Here is a 27215-nt window from a genome sequence, read left to right as displayed (position 1 = left end):
TATACTTGAAATTTACATTTAAAAACAACTGAAAATATTCTTTAAAAACAAAATGTGTTTTTATAAATAAATGAAACAGAAGTTATACAAAATTCCCTGTGAAAATTATAAAATTTAGTGTATTGTGTAAAAGCTCATCTACATATCACGAAATTATTATCATAATCATGAATTAGACACCACAATATTGTTAAAAGGCCATGATCTCCAAACTGATTAAGAGCTTCAAAAATATTAAACAAACATGTAAACTAAACACTCTGGGTAGAATCTGGCACATTACTTTTTATGACAGAAAAATATCGAGACAAACCATGTTTTGAGACATATGCACATCGTCCCAGATTTGAAAGGTAGAATTGGAAAGTTAGTAATCCAAAGTTATCTTTAGCTGCATAGCAACATGAACACTAGATTGTCTCAGATCAGAAAATACACAACAGCTACAGAATGAACCACATGCCCCCCAAAACACAGAGCAAACACAAAACTAAAATGTCAGGAAACACCTGCGACCTGTAGTGTACATGAAACTAAAATTAGCCAAGACTTGTGATATCCATTTTTCTCACTTCTCATTAATAGCATACGGTAGCAGAAGTAGATTATCAATGTCATGGTTGACCTTCCTAATGTAGAAATATATGGATCTATTTATTAGAAAACAAAACATAAGGTCTCTCATGAAAATACAAAAAAAGGCAACTCAACAAGTACACAAAAGTATTTATCCCCAAAATGTGTTTAAGTAAAAGTTGACATGAGAAGAGATGTCATTCAGTACTGCTAGACTCATTACCAAATAATAAAACATTAGACAAAATATATAGGTTAAGAGACAATAGGAATGAGAACGGACATGAACTTGCCGATGAAATACCTTAATGTCAGTTTTGAAACTTTGGAAATATTTTCATTCACACCTGAAGTCAACACATAACTGGAAAAGAAAGACAATGATTGGATAGAGGTGAACGGTATTGGTGTGTTCCACAAAGGAAAACACAATAGCAACTAACAACGAAAGATACCCATGGGAAATCTCAACACGTGGAAAAGAAGTTCTTTTGCATGATAATATTTAATAAAAAAGAGAAATAGAGTTTGTAAGATCTTTCAGCAAACACATCAAAAGGTGAAACCAATGATTCCCCTAAGTATAAAGAGTAATTAATGCACTGACAGTAAGAGTGTGAGAGTGTAGCCAGGAGTGGTGGTGCATGCCTTTATTCGCAGCAATCAGAGAGGCAGAGGCAGGCAGATTGATGTGAGTTTGAGAGCAGCCTGGTCTACAAATTGAGTTCAATAGGATAGCCAAGGCTACCAGAGAAACTTGGTCTTGAAAAACGAAAGACAGAAAAGAATGTAAGAGTACCCACACTCTCTTTTGTGAATGCACAGTTGATATTTCCCTCTCCTAAAGTTCAACTTGCTAATTGAATTTTCCAGATGGGATGTTGTTCTTGATCTAAGATTAGACATGAAAACACTTTCCCTTGGCCTGCCTGCTCTAGATAATTCCACATGAAGATTCTCTTCACAGGCAATTCTAGTTTAGGTCAAGTTCACAGTTAAAACTAAGCAGAACAATTCAATGCAATGCTGAGACCAAGGTCTCCTTTTCAACCCAATCCTTATTCAGTGTAACAGTGCAAACAAAGGTGATTCTACAAAGGATAGAATGCTTTAAAAGTGCACATGCTGAAAAATACAAGATAGAAGCACTATGTTTAGACAAGCATCATGAGTTGGAGAGGTACTACATATAGTGAATTTGTGTGAGTGAAAGAAACCCACATCCTGACATCACCTGCATGTTCTCTTTGATCCTCGCCTCATTGAGACTCTTCACAAGCATTACAACTGCACGCTGAAGTTGGTACCGAAGGGCAATCAAGGCTGGAGTTTGCTTATATTTTTTTTGCCATGGAATCAAGAACTGGATCATCCAATAGAACAGGGGTGCTCTGGTCCACCCTAGAATAAGAGGGGAGTAACGATGAAAACCTCAGTCTATGTATTTAGCTTCTCAAGAACTTCTGAGACGAGGGTACCCAAATATTGTCCCTAACTGCAAAACCATTACCATCATTCATTCTCTACAAAAAGAAAAGTCTCCCTGCTTGCAGTTCATTTGAGTGTGAACTCAAGAAACATAGAATTGCAAGACTGAAAATACGCCAGCAATTATTTCCTGGGACTTAATTTCCAATGTCCATATTACCAGGGTTAATCCCGGTGGGTTCCTAGAGCAGTGTAAGCAACCAGAACAATGTCTTTGACGTGCAGAAATCCAGATGTTTGCTCTGATTGAGTTAAGGATGACATTCCACCTGCAGAGGGATGGTGGAAAGATGCTTGCTATATTATACAAAGCTCCATCTTATTACACAATAGATAGTTTTAAAAAAGAGTACACTGATTTCGGAGAGAGTTTTGAGTATTCAGAGTTTCAAGTATTAAATAGAGCAATAAAAGAAGAACTTGATTTCAAGGCTCTTCCTCACTTTTTCTTCTAAGTGGTTTAGTGTGTCTGGTTTTATATTGAGGTCTTTGATCCACTTGGACTTTAGTTTTGTGCAGGGTGATAAGTATGGATCTATTTGCATTTTTCTACATGTAGACATCCAGATAGACCAACACCATTTGTTGAAGATGCTATCTTTTTTCCATTGAATGGTTTTGGCATCTTTGTCAAAAATCAGGTATCCATAATTGTGTGGATTTATGTCAGGGTCTTCTATTCGATTCCATTGATCCACAAGTCTGTTTCTATGTCAGTATCATGCAGGGAGCAAACTTCCTGAACAGAACACCAACAGCACAGGCTCTAAGAGCAACAATCAACAAATAGGACCTCATGAAACTAAAAAGCTTCTGTAAAGCAAAGGACAAGGACACTGTCTTAAGAACAAAACGATTGCCTACAGGTTGGGAAAGAATCTTCACCAACTCTATATCTGACAGAGGACTAATATCTAGTATATATAAAGAACTCAAAAAGTTAAACAGCAAGAAATCAAGTAATCCAATTAAAAAATGGAGTACAGAGCTAAACAGAGAATTCTTTATAGGGGAATATCAAATGGCAGAGAAATACTTAAAGAAATGTTCAAGGTTCTTAGTCATAAAGGAAATGCAAATCAAAAGGACCCTGAGATTTCACCTTACACCCATCAGAATGGCTACGATCAAAAATTCAAGTGACAACACATGCTGGAGAGGTTGTGGAGAAAGGGGAACCCTCCCACATTGCTGGTGGGAATGTAAACTTGTACAACCACTCTGGAAATCAACCTGGCGCTTCCTCAGACAACTAGTAATAGTGCTTCCTCAAGATCCAGCTATACCACTCCTAGGCATATATCTAAAAGAGGCTCAAGTACACAATAAGGACATTTGCTCAACCATGTTTGTAGAGCAGTCTTATTTGTAATAGCCAGAAGCTGGAAACAGCCCACATGCCCCTCAGTGGAGGGATGGATGCACAAATTGTGGTATATCTACAATATGGAATATTACTCAACAATAAAAAACAAGGAAATCATGAAATTTGGAGGTAAATGGTAGGATCTGGAAAAGATCATCCTGAGTGAGCAATCCCAGAAGCAGGAAGATGCACACGGTATATACTCACTCATATAGACATATAATATAGGATAAATCTACTAAAATCTGTACACCTAAAGAAACTAATCAAGAGGGAGGACTCTTGCTAAAATGCTCAATCCCTATCCAGACAGGCAAAGAGGCTGGACATCAGAAGAAGGAGATAAGAGGGAACAAGTCAGGGGCCTGACACAGAGGATCTGTGAAAGGCTCTGCCCTGCAGACTATCAATGCAGATGCTGAGACTTAAGGGCAACCTTTGTGCAGAGTGCAGAATCTTATGAAAGAAGGGGGAAACAGTAAGATCTGGAGAGGACAGGAACTCCACAAGGAGAGCAACAAAAGCAAAAAATCTGAGCACAGGGGTCTTTCCTGAGACTGATACTCCAACCAAGGACCATGCATGGAGATAACCTAAGACCCCTGCACAGATGTATCCCATGCACTTAGGTATCCAATAGAAACAGGGAATGTTTCTGACATGAACTGATTGTCCTGCTCTTTAATTACCTCCCCCTTAGGGAAGCAGCCTTACCAGGCCACAGAAGAAGACAATGCAGCCACTCCTGATGAGAACTAATAGACTGGGATCAGAAGGAAGGAAAAGAAGACCTCCCCTATCGGTGGACTTGAGGAGGGGCATCATGCAATGGGAAGAAGAAGGGAGGAACTGGGAAAGGATGAGGGAGCAAACCACAGGAGGGATACAAATTGAATAAAGTGTAATTAATAAAGAATTAAAAAAAACTAAAAAAATAGGAAATTAAAAAAATAAATATCACTTTATATGTATGAAGCAAATAAAAAATTCATAGTAATTAGTACATGAGAAAGACACTTACACACATATGACAGAGAGAGAATATAAAACTTTATGTAACTGCTGATGATAATTACAATGTCTCCTAGAACACTTGTAACCAAAAGCATTAACTTTATCTAACTTCTAAGGAAAACTGTAGTGTATCTATTTATACTCCACAATGAGTTTTTTCAGTAAACAATCAGTGAAAAATATAAAGAAAGTAGGTAAAGGTAATGGTTAACATTTCCAAATCCCAACATAATAACCAACTCTGGCAAGATCACCAGTGAGTTATCAACTATTAGATGAAAATTAGCCATGAAATACAAATCCCTCTCATGCATCTATGTCACAATGAGTGCAATGGAGGAAAATACATTTTTAACAGAAGAGATATTCCTAACACCAGCATTACCACACAGTCAAATGGGCATCAAGAATGGGATAACTCATAAATGCATGCTGCATGGTTGAGTCTAATTTTGGGATCACAGCACAATAATGACATTATTGTAGGGAAAATTATTACTATTAGTGCAACATACCTCTCAGACTTAAACTGTAATTGTACAAGCTTACAATAAAACAATGATCTTCTGTTAAAGCACACATACCTGGTCAACCCAAAATATTTAAAAAGTAGAGGTTGGTAGTATACCTGCAACCAACTTTGAAAGACTAAGCAACCTGTTTGTTGTATGTAAGAACCTGAACTTTGCAGCCAGGTGAAATATAAACATTTTGAACATGGTGAAGAAATGTGCATGATCTGTAGCAGCAATTCAAGTTTTATGAGTGTTTTAGATTGCTTTGTTTTAATAAAATTACAGAAATAAAATTTTTTGATAGAGAAAACTATAATTTTTATTTTTTTATTTGTTACAATTTATTCATTTTGTATCCCAGCTGTAGCTTCCTCCCTCATCCTTCCCCAAACCTGCCTCCCTCTTCTCTCCTCAAGTCTCTCCTCCAGTCCACTGATATGGGACATCCTCCTACATTTCTATCTGACCCTAGTCTAGCAGGTCTCCTCAGAACAGGCTGCATTGTCTTCCTCTGTGACCTGGTAAGGCTACACCCCCTTCAGGAGGAGGTAATCAAAGATCCAGCCACGAAGTTCATCTCAGTGACAGTCCCCTGTTCCCCTTACTAGGGTACCCACTTGGACACTGAGCTGCCATGGGCTACTTCTGTGCCGGAGTTCTAGGTTACCTCCATGCATGTTCCTTGGTTGGAGTATCAGTCTCAGAAAGGACCCCTGGGCCCAGATTTTTTTCTTCTGTTGTTCTCTTGTGGAGCTCCTGACCCCTCCAGGTCTTTCTATAATTCCCTTCTTTCATAAGATTCCCTGCACTCTGCTTAAAGTTTGGCTATATGTCTCTTTTTTTCCATTGTATGGTTTTGACATCTTTGCCAAAAATCAGGTATCCATGGATGTGTTATTTTTGAGTTTTCTGTTTGATTTTCTTCATCCACCAGTCCGTTTCTAATCCAGTACCATAAAGATTTTATTACTGTGAGCACAATAATTTTTAAAATTAAAAAATACCTATGGTGTTTAGTCACCATATTCCAAATATGGACATAAGTTCTTTTTTCCTATATAGAACTCTTAACTTGTCCAATGCAAGTTTTTAAAAGTATCTTAGATATATATATTTTTAAATAGATACAAAGGAACTATTTCTCAATGTATTTGATGCCTCATACCAGGGGAAGAAATTGAAATATGCTCAGGAACAAAGTCAGCTGAAGTGTTACTCAGAAGTCTTAGGTGTTAATTTCATATACCTAAATAGTATCACAAGCAGGAAGTACCCTACCTCTAGCCTGGATGAGCTTCAAAGTCTACTGTAAATTTTAATGTAGCCAAATCCTGCTCCACAAGTTAGAAACCAAGTAAGACAGGACAAGTCAGATATCAAGTAAGTAAATTCAGTCAGGAAACTGAACTTCATGGAAACTGAAAGCAACAACATATGCTCCTTTCACAGCATCCTTGTTTACTAGCAATACAAGCTTTCTCAGTCCTAGCCAAGCACAGGTCCTTAGAACACCTGCCTGTTAATTATTGTACATTCTTCCCATGTCTGATAAGTTCATCTTCCTTTTGGAGTTTGATCAGTCACTACAGTCTAACATAATCATCCAAAACTCTCTAAAATTTATACACAACTAAGAAAAGAATCTACCAATAATTCTACTGAGAGTTCACAGAGCAAAACACAACCCAGTGTTGTGTATGCCCTATGAATGAACACTCTGCTGCCAGTGTCTGATATTCTACAAAATGAAGATGAGCAATACAGGAGAGCTTACCAGCCACTAACGTGAAGGAGGAAGATGGGAATAAAGAACGAAAAGAGAAGATTCTCACCTGGTTGTACACAGGCTTGTACTTTAGTCCAGGCTTGTTCAGGATCATCTCCAGCTGCCTGTGGTTAAAGTTGGACACCCCAATGGACTTGGCTAATCCTGCTTTCTTACACTTATCTATGGCCTGGGGAGGAAAAGGGTAGTGATAAATTAAACAACTGGAGATAGATTCTTATAAATGCAACACTTTACTGTTAGAAATCACATTGCCAAGAAATGAAAAAGAGGCTAACGGGAATTGAGTCTTGGGAAGAATAAAAGTTGTAAGAAAATAATAACATTAACCAAAGGACATTGTGCTCTCCTTAGAAAAACAAATTCTTTCTTTTTTGCCTTATTTTTATTTAACTTTTATTAATTACACTTTATTCATTTTGTATCCCCCCATAAGCCCCTCCCTCCTTCCCTCCCGGTCCTACCCTCTCCCCCCCTTTCTGCATGCATGCCCCTCCCCATGTCCACTGATTGGGCAGGTCCTCCTCTCCTTCTTTCTGATCTTAGTCTATCAGTTCTCATCAGAAGTGGCTGCATTGTCAGGGTTCTAGGTTATCTCCATGAATAGTCCTTGGTTGGAGTATGAGTCTCTGGGAAGTTCCCTGTGTTCAAATTTTCTTGTTCTGTTGCTCTCCTTGTGGAGACCCTGTCCTCTCCAGCTCTTACTATTCCCTACTTCTTACATAAAATTTCATTCACTCTGCCCAACAGTGGGCCATCAGGCTCAGCATCTGCTTTCACAGTCTGCATGGCAGAGGCTTTCGGAGGCCCTCTGTGGCAGATTCCTAGGTTGTTTCCTGTTGTCTTCTTCTGGGTTTCAGAGGCCCTCTGTAGCAGGTTCCTAGGTTGTTTCCTGTTTTCTTTTTCTTCTGATGTCCATCCTCTTTGCCTTTCATGATGGGGATTGAACATTTTAGTTAGGGTCCTCTCGTTTGCTTAGTATGTTTATATGTACAGATTTTAGTGGGTTTATTCTATGTTGTATGTTTATATGAGTGAGTATATACCATGTGATTCTTTTCTGCATAATAATTTCCCCACAGATGGCCTCTGAAACACTCTGCCTAGCAGTGTAATAAAGCAGATGCTGAGACTCATAACCAAACCTTGGGCAGAGTGCAGGTAATCCTATGAAAGAAGGTAGAGTTACTCTGACTTGGAGAATATAGGATCCCCACAAGGACCAAATATACCAGGGGACAGGGGTCTTCTATGAGAATATTTCTCCAACCAAGGACCCTTGGTTTTATGGATATAACTTAGAGCCACTGCTCGGATGTAGCCAATGGTAGCTCAGTATCCAAGTGGGTGTCCTAGTAAGGGGAACAAGGCCTATTTCTGACATGAACCCAATGGCTGAAACTTTGACGTCACCCCTCACCCCAAGGGAGCAGCAGCCTTGCTAGGCCCAGAGGAGTACATTGCAGCCAGTCCTGAAGATATCTGATAAGCTAGGGTCAGATGGAAGGGAAGCAGGACCTCTCCTATCAGTGGACTTGGAAAGAGACAGGAAAGAGATGAGGGAGGGAGGGTGGGAATGGAAGGGAATGAAGGAGGGGGCTATGGCTGGGATACAAAGAAAATAACCTGTGATTAATATAAAAAATAAAAATTATATTTAAAAAAATGCATGTTCCCCCAGCTCTGAATCAAACCATCCCTCATTTAGAAGATTTGTTACATCACAGAAGGCACACTCCACTCTCATATGTGGAGTTGTGACCACTCTTTCTGTGCATTTTTTTGTTGTTGTCTAATTTTAGCACTCACTTCCCAGGTTGCACAGAGATCCACTGTGTCAGATACAGCTTTTCAATGCTCATCTCTTGGGAAATACTCTTCACCTCGCTGGAAAACAAACAAATATTAATCTTTTGACAGATACATTTCCCCAGAAACAACAGCGATCCACAGCTAGAGAAGTGACTGAAACAGTATTCCATCAGCTATAAGGATCATTCTGAAATTATACTTGAAATGAATTGTAGATATAGAATTGAAAGGAATGTCCTTGTGTGATAGAGTTCTATTTTCTTACATATATTATTGGTGTTCGTAATTACTACATCTCTGATCTTTAGTGGGTTGTCCTAGTTGAACTGTGGGATTGTTTACTTCCTCACACTTTGAAAGTTGACAACAACGTTGCCATTAATGGCAGCAAGAAGGAACCCAAGATGCACAACTGGTGTTTTTATCATTATTTTTTACTTTTTTTCTGAATGGTTGTCATCAAGCAATTAAGAAAGCAGTGGACAAAGTTATTTTTGCTGTTTTCAGTATGTATATGTGTGTGTATGTGTGTGCTGTAGTTTGTGCAGGTTTTTGTGTGTATATACGTGTACATGAGTAGGGAGGACAGAGATCAGTCTCTGATTTTGTCCCTCAAGAAAGTATCTACCTTGATTTTTTGAGACAGGATTTCTTATTGGCCTTGAAGCTGTTTTCCATTAAGCCAGCTAATCTGTGAAAGATACAGAGATTCCTCTTTCCTCTACCTCCCCAGCACTAGACTTTTGCGCTTGCACACCTACACGCAGATTCTGAGCTTCTCAAGTTTTCAGGGCAAGTACTTTACCAAGTGAACTCTCTACTCAATCTGAACAAGACTCTTTTAAGATTAACTCTAATGCTTTAAAATAGAGTCAGAGATTTATTGATGACCTAAAAGTGCAACCTGCACTGAAGACATAACCAACATCAGTGAAAAATTGTCTTCACAAAACTAAATCAACATGGAATAATATATAGGTAAGAAATAACAAACATAAGCATTTATCAAGTATACTTAAAAGCCAAAATCTTGTCATTGCTTGGAGTCTTTGTTAAAATAAAGTAATTTCTACAATAAATCTGAGTTTTTAGAAATTTACAGAATCTTACTTCAACCAGCCCAGAGCACAGATAATCATGCTGACATCAGAGATTAAGTACTTTTTTCTTTTTCTTCTTCTTCTTATTAATTACACTTTATTCATTTTGTATCCCCCCATAAGCCCCTCCCTCTTCCCTTCCCGACCCCACCCTCCCTCCCCTTTCTGCATGTGTGCCCCTCCCCAAGTCCACTGATAGGGGAGGTCCTCCTATCCTTCTTTCTGATCTTAGTCTATCAGTTCTCATCAGAAGTGCTGCATTGTCATCTTCTGTGGCCTGGTAAGGCTGCTCCCCCCTCAGGGGGAGGTGATCAATGAGCAGCCAATCAGATTATGTCAGAGGCAGTCCCTCTTCCCATTACTGTGTAACCCACTTGAACACTGAACTGCCATGGGCTACATCTGTGCACAAGTTCTAGGCTATCTCCATGAATAGTCCTTGGTTGGAGTATGAGTCTTTGGGAAGTTCCCTGTGTTCAAATTTTCTTGTTATGTTGCTCTTCTTGTGGAGTTCCTGTCCTCTCCAGCTCTTGCTATTTAAAGCAGATGCTGAGCCTGATGGCCAACTGTTGGGCAGAGTGAATGGAATTTTAAGTAAGACGTGGGAAATAGCAAGAGCTGGAGAGGATTAAGTACTTTTGATGATGCAAATCACCTACCTTCAGAGCCACTGGGAAATTAATGAGGTAGAGGTCTACATAGTCCAACTGAAGTTTATTCAATCACTGTTCTAGGCAAGACTGAACCAACTCTGGGCGATGGAAAGTACACCAAAGCTACAAAAGTCAAGTAATGACAGTTAGTTTGGATTTATAAACTGTAACAATTTTGTTTTTTTTTACTTTACTTGATACAAAGTTATCTTCTCCATTTATTTGAAACAGCTTCATTAAGGGGAAAATATACCACTTCTTCCTAAATGTTTTAAATTCAGTAAGCTATGTAAACTGGATTGTATTTATTATGAATTAAATAGGATATTGCTCAAAACCCAAAATTTTTATCAATGACTAATAATGTTTACCATTAAAATTATCTTTCACTGAATTAATAAACTCATGATGGAAAACTATTCTCTGTCATTCTCTTTTTCTCTGTCTCTGTCTCTCTCTCTGACTCTCTTTGGGGTGTGTATGTGTGTGTGTGTGTGTGCATTTTATTGGCTGATCTTGATCATGTGCATGTAGAGACCATATGTTGATCCTGGTGTCAGGCGATATATTTTTCTTCCTTATGAAAACTTTATTTTATACAACTGTAATTATTTTGAACATTTCATTATATTTTGTATATGATTCAAACAGCATTAGTTATATTGTTCTAAGCACTAAAAGTTTTGGCTTATGAAAATCTCCCTTATTGTGTGCTTGAGCCTCTTTTGGATATATACCTAGAAGTGGTATGGCTGGATCTTGAGGAAGAGCTATTTCTAGTTGTCTGAGAAAGCGCCAGATTGATTTCCAGAGTGGTGGTACAAGTTTACATTCCCACCAGCAATGTAAGAGGGTTCCCCTTTCTCCACAACCTCTCCAACATGTGTTGTCACTTGAGTTTTTCATCTTGGCCATTCTTATGGGTGTAAGGTGAAATCTCAGGGTAGTTTTGACTTGCATTTCCCTAATGGCTAATGAAGTTGAGCGTTTCTTTAAGTGTTTATCTGCCATTCGATATTCCTCTACAGAGAGTTCTCTGTTTAGCACTGTACCCATTTTTTAATTGGATTACTTGGTTTGCTGCTTTTCAGCTACTTTAGTTCTTTGTATATACTGGATAGTAGCCCACTGTCAGATAAAGGGTTGGTGGAGATTCTTTCCCAATCTGTAGGCAGTTGTTTTGTTTTGATGACAGTGTCCTTTGTTTTACAGAAGATTTTCAGTTTCATGAGGTCCCATTTATTGATTGTTGCTCTTAGAGCCTGTGCTGTTGGTGTTCTGTTCAGGAAGTCGTCTCCTGTACCAATGAGTTCTAGGGTTTTCCCACTATTTCTTCTAACTGATTTAATGTATCTGATTTTATGTTGAGGTCTTTGATCCACTTGGACCTTAGTTTTGTGCAGGGTGATAAGTATGGATCTATTTGCATTTTTCTACATGTAGACATCCAGTTAGACCAGTACTATTTGCTGACTTATGGCCAACTGTTGGGTAGAGTACATGGAATCTTATGCAACAAGTGGGAAATAGTAAGATCTGGAGAGGACAGGAACCCCACAAGGAGAAAATTTGAAAACAGGTGTCTTCCCAGAGACTCATACTCCAACCATGTACCAGGAATAGAGATAACCTAGAACCCCTGTACAGATGTAACCCATGGCAATTTAATGTCCAAGTGGGTTACATAATAATGGGAAGAGGGACTGCCTCTGACATAATCTGATTGGCCTGCTCTTTGATCACCTCACTCTGTGGCCCTTACCAGGCCACAGAGGAAGACAATGCAGCCACTCCTGATGTGATCTGATAGGCTAAGATCATAAGGAAGGAGAGGAGGACCTCCCCTATCAGTGGACTTGGGGAGGGGCAAGCGTGAAGAAGGGGGAGGGAGGGTAGGACTGGGAGGGGAAGAGGAAGGGACTTATGGGGGGGGATGCAAAGTGAATAAAGTATAATTAATAAACTAAAATTAAATTAAAAAATAAATATTCACATTGTAAAAAAAAAGAATATCTCCCTTATTGGTAAAAACACAACTAAATATTTCCATGGTAATAAGAATGTTTTGAGAGTTATTCAGGACATAAGGAAGGTATTACATAGTCTGTGTTGCATCATATTCCTATGAACTGAGACACAAAAGTCCAGAGGCATCAAATTAAATTCTTAAATCTAAACAAAATAGTGATGAAAACATTCATTGTCTTATTCTGAGTTCATCTCTACATGCAATATGTGAGTTAAATATACAGATCACTAACAATTATCAATTAAATCATATAAATGTCCCTTCAGATATTACAGTTAATTCATTTGGATACCATATGCACTGTACCTTTGTGGTACAAAATATATCTTCCCTCTTCAAAATGCCATCTTCAATCTTGTTTAGGATGGCTAATCCTACTTCCTCTTCATTTTGATACATATGGGCAGAATCGATATGGCAGAATCCAGCATCTATAGCTGTTTTGGTCACTTCTGTAGCCTTACTCTTGGGTACCTAAAAGAGCAAACAAAAGCATCACTTATAGAATGTAATGGTTACCTCCTAATCACAGGTCCAGTCTTATTCTGTTTAACTACATGGTATTCCATGTTCTATCCTGGTGGAACAGAAAACCAAGCTAGACCAACAGAGTTACCTGGGGAGTCAGACTCCCAGTAGCCCATGTTGTCTCCATCCATGTTAGCTATACCTATTTTATCTGTCACTCCAAAAGTTACTGATTTTATTTTCCATTTGTTTATTATTCATACTGAACACACTGAATTTCATGTATTTTTTCACTTCAATCTTTAAAACTTTATTAATTATAAATGTGCTTGAAGAATGGGCAGGGTATTCTATTTATGAAGGCAGGTTGCCTTTCATAAATAGACATTGACTGAACAATTGTTTATTGTTTCAGACTGGAAGAAAATTAAGATCCATATTTTAGTATTTCCTTGTTACAATAAATCCAGTTCTTACAGAGCCACACCCAAAAGAAACAAAATATTTATGAATCACTTTTTCAAAGATTGAGCCACAAAAAAGAATAAAAGATTAAAAGTAAAGAAAAATTCCAGTTTTATTTTCCAGTTGAGAAAACATATTCCATTTCTTCTCTTTTGCACCAATATCTTGTTTTGCCCGGTTTGGCTGTTCTCACATGGAGGCCTGCTCTTTTCTGAAGAGGAAATGGAAAGCAATGAATCTGGAGAATGAGAGAGGTGGGAGCAGCTAGAAAAGAGCATCCTGAGTGAGGTGTCCCAGAAGCAGAAAGACACACATGTTGTATACTCACTCATAAATGGATTTAGACATAGAATATAGGATAAACAGACTAAAATCTGCACACCTAAAAAAGTTAATCAGGAAAGAGGACTCTCGCTAAAATGCTCAATCTCCATCCAGAAAGACAAAGATGAGGGACATCCAAGGAGGAGAAAATAGGGAAGAGGACAGGAGCCTACCACAGAGGGCCTCTGAAAGTTTCTACCCTGCAGGGTATCAAGGCAGATGTTGATACTCATAGCCAAAATTTGAGGAGAGTGCAGGGAATCTTATGAAAGAAGTGGGAGATAATAAGATCTGGAGAGTACAGAAGCTCCACAAGGACAGAAACAGATCTAAAAAGTCTGGGCACACGGGGCTTTTCTGATACTGATACTCCAGCCAAGGACCACTCATGGAGATGGCCTGGAACCCCTGCACAGAGGATACCTATGGCAGTTCATTATCCATGTGGGTTCCATAATAATGTGGGTAGGGACTGTCTCTGACAGGAACTGATTGGCCTGCTCTTTGATCACCTCCCCCTGGGGGAAGAGCAGCCTTACCAGGCCACAGAAGGAGACAATGCAGCCACTCCTGAGACTGATAGACCTTCCTCATCAGTGGACTGGGGAAGGGACATGGGTGGGAAAGAGGGAGGAAGGGTGTGATTGGGAGGGGAGGGGGGAAGCTACAGGGGGATACAAAGTGAATAAACTATAATTAATAAAAATAAATTGCAAACACAGAAAAAGTAGTCTAAGATATGTGTGCAATAGGGATGTGCATTATAAAAGGATCACATAGAAAGTATGAGTCATAATTCTCTCTGAACTGAAAAAATTTGGTTGAGTTTTAAAAATGTCCTCCTCATGCGTCTCAGTTTTTTGAAACTGAATGTAATTGATTATGTTAACAGAAAAACATGAGATAAAAAAACCCTTTGCCTTTTACTGAAAATATACTGTCTCACAAATTAAATTTAACATCCTGGGTGGGTGCTCTGGTTGCCTAATCCAGTGTCCAATGATACCTCTCCCCTACCACAAATGGTTTGTAGAAGAAGGAATTAATAAGCAGACATATCTGAAGATAATAAGTAGTGAAAACTTATAATGAATCAAAGCTACTTATGTCAAAGTTAGTAATGGTTTCGATGTTTCTTCCACATAATGCAATCAACTCATTTGTACAAAGGAGCTGATGTCATCCTAAAACTCAAACAACTATGTCTGTAAAAAATTGTAGAACTTTGATTCAACCAATCAGGAACATGGAAGCTTATCTGATGGCAGAGTTGAAATATACTTGAAAATTCAACTGGCCTACTTTCCGTGATATTGGCAAAAAAAAAAAAAAAAAAATGCAAGGGTCAATCCACTAGGGGCAAATGAGGTGTCTTCAGTGATCATTCTCAACAAAAACCTAATAGTTCCTCATGATGGAAAGCAGACTTAAGCTTCCAGAGGTTATAGAATATGATGTGTAGTTAATTAAGAAATAATAAGATGTTGTTAGCTTATTTTTTCTAATAGGTATCTTTCAACAGATTAGAAATTGATGGCCACAGATCAAAATATCCAGAAATATTTTAATTTAGTTTACATAAGTAAACTCTCTTATACATTGTCCAAGTAATAATAATGTCATTATCTGAGTTATATTTCATTGAACTGGCAAAGTAGCTAAAGGGTCCAGTATACTCACTTTAATTTGGAAGAATTAGTGTCTCACTCTAATATAACTGGATGGATATTCTGAGCATTATATTAGCTTCTGAACATGATAGAAGGCAAGTTAGCTATGTTTTATTTAACAGCAAAAGTGTTTGTTTACAATGTTCTGTTTCATGTAGACATTGATAAGGAGACACAAAATTTAAAGGACAAAGAAAAGTTTCATAAAACAATCTAGGACATGAAAAAAGTTGATATCTTCTGTAGTTCTCGTGAAATCAGGCTCAGAAAGCAGGAACTGAATATATTTCAATATATTGATGAGAAAGCTGTCATCTTTCTCTTCAACACAGTTTGCAATATGTGGATTGCTATAAGAAATATGCCACTGTTCACTAACGATTACTAATCTGAATTCATAAACCTCACTTCAACGTATCATTACTCAGCACACATAAAATGCAATCATTCTGATGTATAGAACAGTGTCTTTTCTGAACTGTGTCACCTTCAAACATTCTTTAGATGGCCAGTCCTATCTCCTCTTCATCTCATACAAATAAATGGCATAAATATGGTGGACTCCAGCATCTCATGGAGTCTGGTCCCTGTGTTGCCATATTCCTGGTATTTATACATTCAAATGTTGAGAAATCATTCACACACAATAAAAAAAAAAAAAAACTTCGCAAATGCCAACTTTTTCTATAATGTGGGTGGGTTGTCTGTGAAGATTTCATCCTTGTTTGGCAAGGCGATTCCTGTTGAGTATCATGAACAGAACAACCCAGGGACCTTTTCAATCCCAGAGAAGAATGGGTTAGCCATTGTCATTGTAGTTTCCTATGACATTCATTATTATTTTCTAGAAGGACTCAAAGGACTTATAATCAGGTAGTACTTATTTTATACAACTTGAAAGGATGAAATTTATATATGAAAATATGGGAGGGATGGTCATGAGAAGAATCAATGTCTAATCTTCTATGAGCCTTCTCCCAGTGAAGTCATACAAAATGCACTAAATTCCCAAAGCACCGACTTTACAGAATCTGTGATGAAGCTGTTTCAGTTGAACCTGTTTAGAGCCTCGACACCCAAGTCTTTAATTCATGGGCTATTACACAAGCACCTGGCTTAACACATCCTGAGTCTTTCCAAGGAAAGCATATAAGATGACCCTCAGTATGTGGCAAACCCATAGACATCTGCAGTCATTATGTTGTGGAATGAGGAGGACTCAATGGTCCCAGGTGCCATCTAAGGTTCAGTGTGTTGTTATGAACTGTAATAGACAGCTTGTATGATGTCAACTTTTCAGTGGCACCATTCTCTCTACATAAGACATCAACACTAGCAGTAATGCGTGTACTCAAAGGCACTGATCCACACATAAGAAGTTATACATCTACAAGAAAGTGTTCAAGTTGGAGTCAATGTTTAAGCAATTAATTCTATTTTGTGGAAACTATAAATAGAATAAAGTTTGAAATTGACATCTTATACATCAAAATTTAGAAAACTGCATTAGGTAGCAGAAGGCAAAATATATAATTATTTCCCATCTCAAGATACCACTTCTTCTCTTTCAGGTGTAAGGACACTTGCTGACTTACCAGGGATGAGACTGAAGTGTTACCCTCAATCTTTCCTTATTTGGCATGATGTTTACACTAAATGTAACCACTTCCTTTTATTATATTCACAATAGCTGTCTATATAATTATCAAGCTGTTGTACAAAAGATAAATGTGGTCTCAAAGTTCAGGACATAGGTCACTCATCACACATTCAACTAGTCTGTGACCAAAAATGGATTCTAAAAATATTCAGTGAGTGGAGTGAACAATCACCACTTACACTAATTTCTGACAACCTCTGGACCTTGTACTGTAAATAAAATATTACTTGCACACAGATTATGTAGAGGCACCTTTACTAGATCATGCTTTCTTAAACTTAAATAACTTTTCCTTTGCTAATAAGTTGCTCAAACTTTCTTTTAATGATTTCGTTCTGGATATTATGAAATATATTTACAATATAAAATATATTTTTCTCCCATCTTTTTCCTCCAGAAATAACCATATTTATCACCTGTAAAATTAGAATTTATTTTACTAACATGTTAAAATTTTCTGTTAATGATATCTGTTCCTTTTGCAGCCTTACACTATATTTAGTAGGTTACTTTGATCTATATTCACCTTACTCTTTGGAGGAACACAGAGACACTTTCTATGTTTTGTAGAATTGTTTAACATTATTCCAAGCCATGGAAAACTCCTTTAAAATTACTAGAAATGGAGATACTTTGTTAAACTTGACACACTGATACAAGAAAAAACAATAGAACAACTGAAATGAAGCTTCTGGGGTTTGCAGAAGTGAAGAATTTTACATTGGAATATGGAAGCTATTTGATATCTTATAAAAGGATGTATTTAAATCAACTCCCTAGACACAGAATTCTATGTTGACATAACTTTTTCATTGAACATTTTAATATTGTTTCTTTACTATCTTCTTATTTACCTGATTTGAAAATCAATAATTTGCGGTCAGTATGTTTTATTAGAAAAACTATTTAAGTATAGTAAACATGATCTAGTAAAGGTTACTATAATCAGTATATTTAAATAATATTTTATTTATAGTACAAGGTCAGAGGTGTTCATAAATGGAAGTGGTAGGAGATGGTCTGCTCCATTCGCTGAGTTATATTTTTAGAATCCAATTTTGGTCACTGACTGGTTAATTGTATGATAAGTGATTTATTTCCTGAACTTTGAGTCCACACTTATCTTGTGTAGAAGAGCTTGACAATTATATAGAGTGATACTGTACAGCAAATAACAGGAAGTGGTCATGTTTCAGTGGGAATGTCATACCAAATATGGAAAGACTGAGAGTAACACTACAGACTCCTCCCTAGTAAGTCAGTGAGTGTCCTTACACCTGAAAGAGAAGAAGTGGTATCTGGAGATGTAGAATAATTTTTTGTTTTGCTTCTGCTAACTAATGCAGTTTTTTTTTAATTTGTTGTATAAAAAACCAACAAATTGTATTCATAGTTTCCACAAAAAATCAACAGTTGATTAAAGGTTGACCCACAACTTGAACATTTTCTTGTAGGAGATGTATAATTTTTTTAATTTAATTATTTTCATTTTTATTAATTACAGTTTATTCACTTTGTATCCCTCCTGTACCTCTCTCCTTCCTCCCCTCCCAATCTCACTCTCCCTCTCTTTTCCCCATCCCTGTCTCTCTCCCAGTCCACTGACAAGGAAAGTCCTCCTCCCCTTCCCTCTGATCTTAGTCTATCAGGTCTCATCAGAAGTGGCTCTTCTTGTGTGGCCTGGCAAGGCTGCTCCTCCTTGAAGGAGGTGATCAAAGACCAGGCCAATCAGTTCCTGTCAGAGACAGTCCCTGTCCCCATTACTATGGAGGCTCACTTGGATATGCAGCCATATGCTACCTCTGTGCAAGGGTTCCAGGCCATCTCCATGAGTGGTCCTTGGCTGGAGAATCAGTCTCAGAAAAGACCCCTGTGCCCAGACTTTTTCGATAAGTTTCTGTTCTTGTGGAGCTCCTGTACTCTCCAGGTCTTACTATCTCCTACTTCTTTCATAAGATTCCCTGCACTCTCCCCCAAATTTGGCTATGAGTATCAGCATCTGCCTCAATATCCTGCAGGGTAGAGCTTTACAGAGGCCCTCTGTGGTAGGCTCCAGTCCTGTTCCCTATTTTCTCCTCCTCAGATGTCCATCCTCTTTGCTTTTCTGAATGGGGATTGAGCATCTTAGCCAGAATCCTCCTTCCTGATTAGCTTCCTTAAGTACACAGATTTTAGTCTGTTTAACCTACATTCTATGTCTAATATCCACTTATAAGTGAATGTATAGCATGCGTGTCTTTCTGCTTCTGGGATACCTCACTCAGGATTTTTTTTCCACTTTCCACCATTTACCTACAAATTTAAACATTTCTTTGTTGTTCATCACTGATTAACATTCCATTGTGTAAATGTACCACAATTTCTATATCCATTCCTCATCTGAGGGTCATCTTGGCTGTTTCCAGCTTCTAGCTATTACAAATAAAGCTGCTACAAACATGGTTGAGCAGATGTCCTTGTTGTGTACTTGAGCATTTTTTGGACATATGCCTAGGAGTGGTATAGCTGGATCTTGAGGAAGTGCTATTCCTAATTGTCTGAGAAAGCACCAGATTGATTTCCAAAGTAGTTGTACAAGTTTACATTCCCACCATCAGTGGAGGAAGGTTCCTTTCTCCACATCCTCTCCGGCATGTGCTATCACTTGAGTAATTCATCTGAGCCATTCTGATGGATGTAAGATGGAATCTCAGGGTCTTTTTGATTTGCATTTCACTGAAGACTAAGGACCTTGAACATTTCTTCAAGTGTTTCTCTGCCATTTGATATTCTTCTAATGAGAATTCTCTGTTTAGATCTCTACCCCATTTTTTAATTGGATCACTTAATTTGTTTCTGTTTAACTTCTTGAGTTCTTTATATATAATGAATAATAGTCCTCTGTCAGATTTAGGGTTGGTGAAGATTCTTTCCCAACCTGTAGTGAGTCGTTTTGCTCTGAAGACAGTGTCCTTTGCTTTACAGAAGCTTTTTAGTTTCATGAGGTCCCATCTATTGATTGTTGCTCTTAGAGCCTGTGCTGTTGGTGGACTGTTCAGGAAGTTGTCTCCTGTGCCAATGAGTTCAAGGTTCTTCCCCACTTTTTCTTCTAACAGATTTAGTGTGTCTGGTTTTATATTAAGGTCTTTGATCCACTTGGACTTTAGTTTTGTGCAGGGTGATAAATATGGATCTATTTATATTTTTCTACATGTAGACATCCAGCTAGACCAGCAGCATTTGTTGAAGATGCTGTCTTTTTTCCATTGAAAGATTTTGGCTTCTTTGTCAAAATCAAGTATTTATAGGTGTGTGGGTTTATTTTTGGATCTTCTATTCTGTTCCATTGATCCTCTTTTCTGTTTCTATACCAATACCATGCAGTTTTTATTACTATTGCTCTGTAGTACAGCTTAAGATCAGGGATGGAGATGCCTCCAGAAGATCTGTTGTTGTACAGAACCATTTTGGTAATTCTTGTTTTTTTTTTCTCTCCATATAAAGTTGAGAAGTTTTCTTTCAAGGTCTCTAAAGAATTCTGTTAGTATTTTGATGGGAATTGCATTTAATCTGCAGATTGCTTTTAGCAAGAAGGCCATTTTCACTATGTTAATCCTACCTATCCATGAGCATGGGAGATCTTTCCATCTTCTGGTATCTGCTTCAATTTCTTTCTTCAGAGACTTGAAGGTTTTCCCAAACAGGTCTTTCACTTACTTGGTTAGAGTCACCCCAAGGTACTTTATGTTATTAGTGGTTATTGTGAAAGGTGTTGTTTCCCTAATTTCTTTCTCGGCCCTTTTGTCTTGGGTATACAGGAGGGCTTCTGGATTTTTTTAGTTGATTTTTGTATCTAGCTACTTTGCTGAAGGTGTTTATCAGTTTAAGGATTTCTCTGGTTGAATTTTTTTGGTCACCCATGTATACTATCCTATCATCTGGGAATAGTGAAACTTTGACCTGTTCTTTTATGATTTGTATCCCCTTGATCTCCTTTAGTTGTCTTATTGTTTTAGCTAGGACTTCAAGTACTATGTGGAAGAGATATGGAGAGAGTGGGCAGCCTTGTCTTGTCCCTGATCTCAGTGGGATTAAGTTTCTCTCCATTGAGTTTGATGTTGGATATAAACTTGTTGTATATTGTCTTTACTACATTTAGGTATGTGCCTTGTATCCCTGATTTCTCCAAGACTTTAAACATGAATGGGTTTGGATTTTGTCAAATGATTTTTGGCATCTAAGGAGATGAACATGTGGTTTTTCTCCTTCAGTTTGTTTATACGGTGGATGACATTGATGGATTTCTTATATTGAACCACCCTTGAATGCCTGGAATGAAGCCCATTTGGTCATGGTGGATGAGTATATTTGCATCAGTGTTCATATGAGAGGTAGGTCTGAAGTTCTCTTTTATTGTTGGGTCTTTGTGTGGTTTAGGTACAAAGGTGAGTGTGGCTTCATAGAATGAGTTTGATAATCTTCCTTCTGTTTCTATTTTGTAGAATAGTTTGAAGAGAATTAGAGTTAGCTCTTCTCTGAAAGTCTGTTAGAATGCTGTGGTGAAACAATTTGGCCCTGGACTATTTTTTGGAAGGGAGAATCTTGATGACTGCTTCTATTTCCTTGGGGAATATAGGACCATTCAGTCTTTCTACCTGATCTTGACTAAATTTAGGTAGATGGAAACTATCAAGAAAATTGTCCATTTCTTTTAGATATTCAAATTTTGTGGCTTATAGGCTTTTGTAGTAAGACTTAATGATTGTTTGGATTTCCTCAGTGTCTTTTGTTATGTCCCCCCTTTCATTTCTCATTTTGTTAATTTGGACAGTGTCTCTCTGCCTTTTAGATAGTTTGGCTAAGGGTTTGTCTATCCTGTTGATTTTCTCAAAGAACCAGCCCTTGGTTTCTTTGATTTTTTGAATATTTTTATTTGTTTCTAATTGCTTGATTTCAGCCTTGAGTCTGATTTTTTTCCAGCCTTCTGCTCCTCTTGGGTATATCTGCTTCTTTTTTTCTAGGGCTTTCAGTTGGGCCATTAAGTTGCTTGAATTAGATGTTTCAAATTTCTTCTTGAAGACACTTAATGCTATGAGCTTTCCTCTTAGCACTGCCTTCATTGTGTCCAATAAGTTTGGGTATGTTGTATCTTCATTTTCATTAAATTATAGAAAGTCTTTAATTTCTTTCGTTATTTCTTCCCTAACCCAGCTCTCACTGAGTAACAAGTAGTTTGGTTTCCATGTATGTGCAGGCTTTTTGCTGTTTCTGTTGTTGTTGAGGTCCAGCTTTAGTCCATGGTGATCAGATAGGATACAAGGGATTATTTCAATCTTCTTGTATCTGTTGAGGCTTGATTTGTGACCAACAATATGGTTTATTTTGGAGAAGGTTCCATGAGGTGCTGAAAAGGTGGTGTACTCTTTGGAGTTTGGGTGGAAATTTTTGTAGACTTCTATGAGGTCCATTTGATTGAGGCCCTCTGTAAGTGCCCTGGTTTCCCTGTTTTGCTTCTGACCGGATGACCTGTTCTTTGGAGAGAGTGGAGTGTTGAAGTCTCTCACTATTAAGGTGTTTAGATCAATGTGTGATTTATGCTTTAATAATGTTTCATTTAAAAAGGTAGGTGGTCTTTTATTTGGGCATAAATTTCAAAATTGTGATGTCCTCCTGTTGGTATTTTTCTATGATGAGAATGTAGTGGCCCTCCTCTTCTTTTTTGATTAATTTTGGTTGAAAGTCTCTTTTATTAGATATTAGGATAGCTACCCCAGCTTGTTTTCTGGGTCCATTTGCTTGAAAAAAACAATTTTCCAGCCCTTTACTCTGTGGTAGTATTTATCATTTTTGCATAAGTGTGTTTATTGGACGCAGCAGAATGTTGGATCCTGTTTCCACATCCTTTCTCTTGTTCTGTGTTTTTATTGGAGAGTTGAGACCATTGATGTTGATAGATAATAGAGACCAATAAACATTAGTTCCTTTCATTGTGGAGTTGGTGGTCTCACTGTGATTCATTGCTTGTTTTTTTCTCTTAATTTTTGGTGGAAATTTTTTGTATCCTATAATTTCTTTGGTCTAGTTGTTTTCATTGGATTCGAGTTTTCCTTCTAGTATCTTCTGTAGGCTGGGTTGCTGTGAAGACATTGCTTAAATTTAGTTTTATCATGTAATATTTTGTTTTCTCCATCTATTTTGATTGAAAACTTTGTCGGGTATAGTAGTCTGGGTTAGCATCTGCGTTCCCTTAAAGACTGTATGACCTCTGCCCAGGCCCTTCTGGCTTTCATAGATTCTGATGAGAAGTCTGGTGAGATTCTGATTGGTCTACCTTCATATGTTACCTGACCTTTTTCCCTTGCTGCCTTTAATAGCTTTTCTTTGTTTTGTAGGTTTAGTGTTTTGACTATAATGTTACATGAAGTATTTCTTTTCTGGTTTAGTCTATTTGGTGTTCTGTAGGCTTCTTGTATGTTTATGGACATCTCTTTCTTTAAGTTGGGCAACTTTTCTTCTATGACTTTCTTAAAAATATTTTCCGGGTCTGAGCAGTCTGCCCAGTATGACTCATGGCTAATGCCCAGGTGGTAGCTCCAACAGCCGCCAATGAGTTGGCAGTAACAATGGTGGCTGTAGTTCCAAGATCCCTTTTCTGTCTGAAGAGAGTCATAGCGTGAGGGGCATCAACGGGCACAGGCACCCTGTGAGGCATGCGAGTAACCAGGGCATACCTAAATTTACTAGCATTCCAGCATTGGGCAAAAAAGCAAGTATCATTACCACAATTACTTGGCTCTATCTGGCTAATAATGAATAAAAATGGGGGATATAGACAAACAGGTGTGGGCTTATAGGAAATATTATGAGAAGCCTTAACCACCTCGTTGAAACATCCTGCGTCAGTTCTAGAACTAGCAGTGGTGGTGTCCGAGGTCTGAGTAGGTTCAGGAGACCATTGCCCCCAGGGGATGTGCTCCATGCCAATTGACTAACTCCATGTTTTCTTCCACTTTTGAAAGTCATTTAAGGTTCTTAAATTATTTTTTTTCCTTTTTTTTAAAATTTTTCATCAATTACACTTTATTCATTCTGCATGCCCCCATAAGCCCCTCCTCCTCCCAGTCCCACCCTCCCTCCTCCCTCTGCTTGCATGCCACTCCCCAAGTCCACTAATAGGGGAGGTTCTCCTCACCTTTCTGATCTTAGTCTGTCAGTTCACATCAAAAGTGGCTGCATTGTCCTCTACTATGGCCTGGTAAGGCTGCTCCCCCCCACAGGGAGGTGATCAAAGAGCAGGCCAATCAGATTATGTCAGAGGCAGTCCCTCTTCACATTACTATGTAACCCAATTGGACTCTGAACTGCCCTGGGCTGCATCTGTGCAGGGGTTCTGGGTTATCTCCATGAATAGTCCTTGGTTGGAGTATGAGTCTCTGGGAAGTTCCCTGTGTTCAAATTTTCTTGTTCTGTTGCTCTCCTTGTGGAGACCCTGTCCTCTCCAGCTCTTACTATTTCCCAGTTCTTACCTAAAATTCCGTTCACCTGCCCAACAGTTGCCCATCAGGCTCAGCATCTGCTTTGATAGTCTGAAGGGCAGAGGCTTTCAGAGGCCCTCTGTGGTAGGTTCCTATGTTGTTTCCTGTTTTCTTCTTCTTCTGATGTCCATCCTCTTTGCCTTTCCGGATGGGGATTGGACATTTTAGTTAGGGTCCACGCTCATGCCTTAGTTGTACATAAAGGAATTAATGTTCAACTAAAAGGAAGCTTGATGGTGTTCAATCAGAGGATTGACCTCGTGCAGGAGCAAATTGATACCCTATGGCAAATCGCTCAACTTGGCTGTCAATCAAAATATGCTGGACTTTGAGTCACTAGCATATAACATGAGAATTTTTCCTGTGCTGCAAATCTGTCTAAACAATTGTCGAGCTATATTTTAGGTAATTAGACTGGAGAATTCGATACTACGATGGAGCAGCTGAGAGTGGCCATTGTCACAGTAAATTCTACCAGAGTGGACGCAGGACTAGCCACAGGATTATCATCATAGATTGCTGCAGCCATGAATCATCTGAAGGAATGGGCGGGCATGGGAGCGTTAGCAGGCCTTCTGGTGTTGGTCTCCTTGGTTTGCCTGTGGTATATATGCAAGATTAGAGTCTCACAACAGTGTGATGCAGCCATGATCATTCAGGCCTTTACAGCCATTGAAGCAGGACATTCTCCCCAAGGATGGTTGGCTACCATAAAAAGCTAAAATGTTACGCTCAGGATGCGAGGCTAAGCACTGCACTCAGGGTCACCCGCTTTGGACCCAGAGAAGAGCATGTCTGGTTGCATGCGGGTTGATGCCCCAGGTCCCGCTTCTGAGAAAAAGGTATCAGACGGGTCTGATGCTCTTTGGGTCTATGACACCTAAATGAACATTGGTACAAAGTCCCAATTTCTAATATCAGAGATCAGACCTCTACTCTTGCCTGATGCGTCTAAAACAAAAAGGGGGAACTGTAGAGAGCTGCAGAATGCTGTGCCTTAAAGATGGAGCTGGTTTCCGCCTTCCACCTTCCCGATGGTGAGTGCTCTCTGTCATGAACAATTCCACATTTGGCTAAGGCTGAGGATCTGGCTTGCTTCCATGTATGTGAACCTATCTGCATTGCCCACGTGGCATGCCTGGGTTGGCTACTCAGAGGCTATTTAAGCTGTGGGCTGGCTTTCCCCAGGGTCAGATGATTGTTCAAGGTTCCTGAATAAACTGCATTGAAAAAATAAATAAATAAATAAATAAATAAATTTGATCTTTGCCCTAAATATATATATATATATATATATATATATATATATATATATATACATTTTCCAGTCCTTGGAGACTGGAGTCATCTTTTTAATCTATTCTTATTATTCTTAGATTTTGTCTTTTCATGACATCCTTGATTTCTTGGATGTTTTGTGTTTGGGACTTTTCTGATTTTACTTTTCTTTGAGGGAGGAATCAATTTCAGCAAGGCATCTTCAGCACCTGAGATTCTCTCTTCCATCTCTTGTATTCTATTGGTGAATCACAAAGGTAAGCCTTTGTGATTCCTGATCTTTTCTCTAAGTTCTCCAGTTCCAGGATTTTCTCTGTTTGTGTTTTCTTTATAGATTCTAATTCTGTTTTCATGTTTTGCTTCATGAAATTCTGTTTTCATGTTTTGCTTCCTTCATTTAAGTGAATGTGTTTCCTATGTTTTTATTAGTTTCCTCTCTCTATTTCTCTAATTGTTCCTGTATGTGGGCAGTTATAGTCTTCTGTATTTCTTTTAGAGCTCTGCTTATTTCCTCTTTATGTTTCCTTAATAACTGCATAAGCATAGCTTTAAAGTCATTTTCCTGTGTTTTCACGACTGAATTAAAATATCTATTGATTTGGGGGGATGCTGAAGGGACCATGGTGTCTTGATTTTTGTTGGGTGAGTTCTTACGCCTACCTTTGGCCATCTGCTGATATGTGATCTTCACTGTTCTTTCCTTGAGTCTGAACTTCAGACTGGAACTGTCTTTTTCTGGCGTCTGAAGAATTCTTCAGGAATATCAGGGAGGTCCAGCAACTCTAAATTAGATAGACCATAAAGCTCCTGGTTTGTTATATATTTATTATTTCATTGCTTTCATTATCCTCTGAAGTTTAGGGTTTCCTTTTGTTCATGTAAGCTGATTTGACACATTCGAGAAAAAAAAAAAAACCTCTTGAAAAATGGGTTTCAATAAGTTGACAAATTCAAAAAACTTAAAAATGACATTAAATAGTTTAAATAAGGGTTCCTACACATGATTGCTTTTCCTGGGCACATTCTGGTCTCTGGATTTGATGTAAATCACTAGACTGAGGGTATACTGAATGCAACTCATACTTTTATTAGGTATGCTTTCCAAAGGTTATTGATCTATATTTTCCAAGAAGAGATTTGCTCAGCATGTCTTTCCTAGATCTTTCCTTCATCAGAGTCTATGTTCCTTGAAGGGTGGTTTCCCCTCATCTCCCATCAACCCTTTCACAAGGATACTTCAATGTCTAGGTTCCTGGAGAAACACTGAGATTCAAGCTCACCTTTCCTATGTATGGTTCACTTTCTCTACTACACAACATATGCTTCCTTATTCCTTGCTATGCTAGAGAGAAACCTATTAATAAATATTTGCTAACTCTTACTTCCAAGATAATGATAATTCCATTCACCATCACAGATATATAGGTAAAATGTCTTTTATGATTGTGTCCCCTGCACATATGTTTCTAAGCAAATTTTTGGGACCAAACTGGGTCA

At 38.2% G+C, this 27215-nt stretch overlaps 1 pseudogene; it reads right to left on the bottom strand.

Annotated features, from left to right (window-relative positions):
* Positions 1–27123, bottom strand: LOC132649332 (estradiol 17 beta-dehydrogenase 5-like; annotated as a pseudogene).
* Positions 27124–27215: the final 92 nt, after the last annotated feature.

Source organism: Meriones unguiculatus, chromosome 19 (genome assembly GCF_030254825.1).
Source record: "Meriones unguiculatus strain TT.TT164.6M chromosome 19, Bangor_MerUng_6.1, whole genome shotgun sequence".
Lineage (NCBI taxonomy): Eukaryota > Metazoa > Chordata > Mammalia > Rodentia > Muridae > Meriones > Meriones unguiculatus.
This window is presented reverse-complemented; position numbering and strand designations above follow the sequence as displayed.